The sequence below is a fragment of the Triticum aestivum genome, chromosome 2A, assembly GCF_018294505.1.
Source record: "Triticum aestivum cultivar Chinese Spring chromosome 2A, IWGSC CS RefSeq v2.1, whole genome shotgun sequence".
Lineage (NCBI taxonomy): Eukaryota > Viridiplantae > Streptophyta > Magnoliopsida > Poales > Poaceae > Triticum > Triticum aestivum.
Genome location: NC_057797.1, coordinates 226865536 through 226870494, shown reverse-complemented (window position 1 = coordinate 226870494; position 4959 = coordinate 226865536).

The following is a 4959-nucleotide window of genomic DNA, read 5'->3' as shown; positions in this document are numbered from 1 at the left end:
CGTGCACCATGGCTTAGGCCGACGCTTATTTGGTGGAGGGGTTAGTGATTTGGGTGGAAGGTGTCGCTTTCGCGCTGACGGTCGGGGCATGTGGGATGTGGAAGGAGGATGAGGATGGGGGTCGGGTGTGGTTTACCTGCCTGGATAGGCAAGGCCGAGCAGCGTGAAGGACGGTCACTGGTGAGGAGGCGGCGCTGCAAGCAAGGAGTGAAGGTTACAACTTGGAAAGGAAGGCGGAAACAGGGGAAATGTGGCTTTTGGTAAGGGGGAGGGGGCGGGGAGGCAGATATTTCCGCGGAAGCCGAAAATTTGGAATAGCTTCAGTGAGAAAACTGGCGTGCAAAGTGTCATCAGACACGGTCCCTTATTTAGAGCGGGCTGTGGACTTTAGCCGTCGCACCTTCTCGCGTAAGCCATATGCGTACTATACTCCGGCGTTGCACCAAGATATTTTGTGCTGCATCTTACACGGTTGGTTATAATAAACTGTCTGGTATCTAATTGATTTTTCATCTTGATTTGAATTACATAATGGTGTCAGAGCGGCCATGGACGGTGTTTGAATTGCTAGAACTTTTATCTGCAGTGAACATGCAACTATATGTGTGTCATAAAAGAATTGGAATTATTCAGGGTTAGTTTGGACATTTTTATGCATTAACTGAGTTTTCAATGCATCTATATGCATAATTCAAATTTGAACTACATGCACATGCTCTAGTGCATATAAATTGGTTGAAAAATCAAATATTTTGTCCTTGGGTGCATGCTTAGGTCCCATGCACGAAATGAGAATGAATGTCAAACACCATGCCACCGTCACTCGGCCGCAAACATTGAGATACCTGGTTTTTAAATTCTAGTAAATCCAAAACTCGTCTGAAATTCATGAAACTTGGCGTGCTATCATGGAGCGACATCAACATGTCGTGGTAATTTTTTTGTCCCATTTGGGGAAGGTTTGGATATGTGCTTCTCACAAACCAGAGCTTCTCACAACAAGCATGATGGTTCCGGTAGGGAACGCCCCACCTTTGGGGAAAAACAATATACTTTGCCTCTTATTGCTTTCAAAAAATTTCTCGTGTCAACATAGAACAACATGAGTGTTGTGTCATTTTTTTATTTTCCGGGGTTTGTTTGGACATTTTTATGCATTAAGTGAGTTTTCAATGCATTTATGTGCATAATTCAAATTTGAACTACATGCACATGCTCCAGTGCATATAAATTGGTTGAAAAATCAAATCTTTTGTCCTTGGGTGCATGCTTAGGTCCCATGCAAGAAATGGGAATGAATGTCAAACACCCTGTCACCGTCACTCGGCCGCAAACATTGAGATACCTGGTTTTTAAATTCTAGTAAATCCAAAACTCGTCTGAAATTCATGAAACTAGGCATGCTATCAAGGAGCAGCATCAACATGCCGTGGTAATTTGTTGTCCCATTTGGGGCAGGTTTGGGTATATGCTTCTCACAAACGAGAGCTTCTCACCACAAGCATGATGGTTTCGGTAGGGAATGCCCCACCTTTGGGGACGAAACGATATCCATTGCCTCTTATAGCTTTCAAAAATTTTCTCGTGCCAACATTGAACAACAGGAGTGTTGTGTTTTTTTTGTGATTTTTGGGGGTTTGTTTGGACATTTTTATGCATTAAGTGAGTTTTCAATGCATTTATGTGCATAATTCAATTTTGAACTACATGCACATGCTCCAGTGCATATAAATTGGGTGAAAAATAAAATCTTTTGTCCTTGGGTGCATGTTTAGGTTCCATGCAAGAAATGGGAATAAATGTCAAACACCCTGCCACTGTCACTCGGCCGCAAACATTGAGATACCTGGTTTTTAAATTCTAGTAAATCCAAAACTCGTCTGAAATTCATGAAACTTGGCATGCTATCATGGAGCGGCATCAACATGTCGTGGTAATCTTTTTGTCCCATTTGGGGAAGGTTTGGGTATATGCTTCTAACAAACCAGAGCTTCTCACAACAAGCATGATGGTTTCGGCAGGGAAAGCCCCACCTTTGGGGATGAAACAATATCCATTGCCTCTTATTGCTTTCAAAAAATTTCTCGTATCAACATAGAACTACAGGAGTGTTGTGTTATTTTTTGTGATTTTTCGGGGTTCGTTTGGACATTTTTATAAATTAAGTGAGTTTTCAAGGCATTTGTGTGCATAATTCAAATTTGAACCACATGCACATGCTGCAGTGCATATAAATTGGTTGAAAAATCAAATCTGTGTTCTTGGGTGCATGCTTAGGTCCCATGCAAGAAATGAGAATGAATGTCAAACACCCTGCCACCGTCACTCGGCTGCAAACATTGAGATACCTTGTTTTTAAATTCTAGTAAATCCAAAACTCGTCTAAAATTCATGAAACTTGGCATGCTATCATGGAGCGGCATCAACATGCCGTGGTAAATGTTTTGTTCCTTTTGGGGCAGGTTTGGGTATATGCTTCCCACTGACCAGAGCTTCTCACAACAAGCATGATGGTTTCGATAGGGAACGTCCCACCTTTAGGGACGAAATGATATCCATTGCCTCTTATTGCTTTCAAAAATTTTCTCGTGTCAACATAGAACAACATGAGTGTTGTGTCATTTTTTTATTTTTCGTGGTTCGTTTGGACATTTTTATGCATTAAGTGAGTTGTCAATGCATTTATGTGCATAATTCAAATTTGAACTACATGCACATGCTCCAGTGCATATAAATTGGTTGAAAAATCAAATCTTTTGTCCTTGGGTGCATGCTTAGGTCGCATGCAAGAAATGGGAAAGAATGTCAAACACCCTGGCACCATCACTCGGCCGCAAACATTGAGATACCTGGTTTTCAAATTCTAGTAAATCCAAAACTCGTCTGAAATTCATTAAACTTGGCATGCTATCAGGGAGCGGCATCAACATGCCGTGGTAATTTTGTAGGCCCATTTGGGGTAGGTTTGGGTATATGCTTCTCACAAACCAGAGCTTCTCACCACAAGCATGAAGGTTTCGGTAGGGAATGCCCCACCTTTGGGGATGAAACGATATCCATTGCCTCTTATTGCTTTGAAAAATTTTCTCGTGCCAACATAGAACAACGGGAGTGTTGTGCTATTTTTTGTGATTTTTGGGCGTTTGTTTGGACATTTTTATGCATTAAGTGAGTTTTCAATGCATTTATGTGCATAATTCAAATTTGAACAACATGCACATGCTCGAGTGCATATAAATTGGTTGAAAAATAAAATCTTTTGTCCTTGGGTGCATGCTTAGGTTCCATGCAAGAAATGGGAATGAATGTCAAACACCCTGCCACTGTCACTCGGCCGCAAACATTGAGATACCTGGTTTTTAAATTCTAGTAAATCCAAAAGTCGTCTGAAATTCATGAAACTTGGCATGCTATCATGGAGCGGCATCAACATGTCGTGGTAATCATTTTGTCCCATTTGGGGCAGGTTTGGGTATATGCTTCTAACAAACTTGAGCTTCTCACAACAAGCATGATGGTTTCGGTAGGGAAAGCCCCACCTTTGGGGATGAAATGATATCCATTGCCTCTTATTGCTTTCAAAAATTTTCTCGTGTCAACATAGAACTACAGGAGTGTTGTGTTATTTTTTTTGATTTTTCGGGGTTTGTTTGGACATTTTTATGCATTAAGTGAGTTTTCAACGCATTTGTGTGCATAATTCAAATTTGAACTACATGCACATGCTGCAGTGCATATAAATTGGTTGAAAAACCAAATCTGTGTTCTTGGGTGCATGCTTAGGTCCCATGCAAGAAATGGGAATGAATATCAAACACCCTGCCACCGTCACTCGGCTGCAAATATTGAGATACCTTGTTTTTAAATTCTAGTAAATCCAAAACTCGTCTGAAATTCATGAAACTTGGCATGCTATCATGGAGCGGCATCAACATGCCGTGGTAAATGTTTTGTTCCTTTTGGGGTAGGTTTGGGTATATGCTTCCCACGGACTAGAGCTTCTTACAACAAGCATGATGGTTTCGATAGGGAACGTCCCACCTTTGGGGACGAAACGATATCCATTGCCTCTTATTGCTTTCAAAAAATTTCTCGTGTCAACATAGAACAACATGAGTGTTGTGTCATTTTTTTTATTTTTCGGGGTTCGTTTGGACATTTTTATGCATTAAGTGAGTTGTCAATGCATTTATGTGCATAATTCAAATTTGAATTACATGCACATGCTCTAGTGCATATAAATTGGTTGAAAAATCAAATCTTTTGTCCTTGGGTGCATGCTTAGGTCCCATGCAAGAAATGGGAATGAATGTCAAACACCATGCCACCGTCACTCGGCCGCAAACATTGCTATACCTGGTTTTCAAATTCTAGTAAATCCAAAACTCGTTTGAAATTCATTAAACTTGGCATGCTATCATGGAGCGGCACCAACATGCCGTGGTAATTTTGTTGGCCCATTTGGGGTAGGTTTGGGTATATCCTTCTCACAAACCAGAGCTTCTCACAACAAGCATGATGGTTTCAGTAGGGAATGCCCCACCTTTGGGGACGAAACGGTATCCATTGCCTCTTATTGCTTTCAAAAAATTTCTCGTGCCAACATAGAACAACAGGAGTGTTGTGTTATTTTTTGTGATTTTTGGGGGTTTGTTTGGACATTTTTATGCATCAAGTGAGTTTTCAATGCATTTATATGCATAATTCAAATTTGAACCACATGCACATGCTCCAGTGCATATAAATTGGTTGAAAAATAAAATCTTTTGTCCTTAGGTGCATGCTTAGGTTCCATGCAAGAAATGGGAATGAATGTCAAACACCCTGCCACTGTCACTCGGCCGCAAACATTGAGATACCTCGTTTTTAAATTCTAGTAAATCCAAAACTCGTCTGAAATTCATGAAACTTGGCATGCTATCATGGAGCGGCATCAACATGCTGTGGTAAATGTTTTGT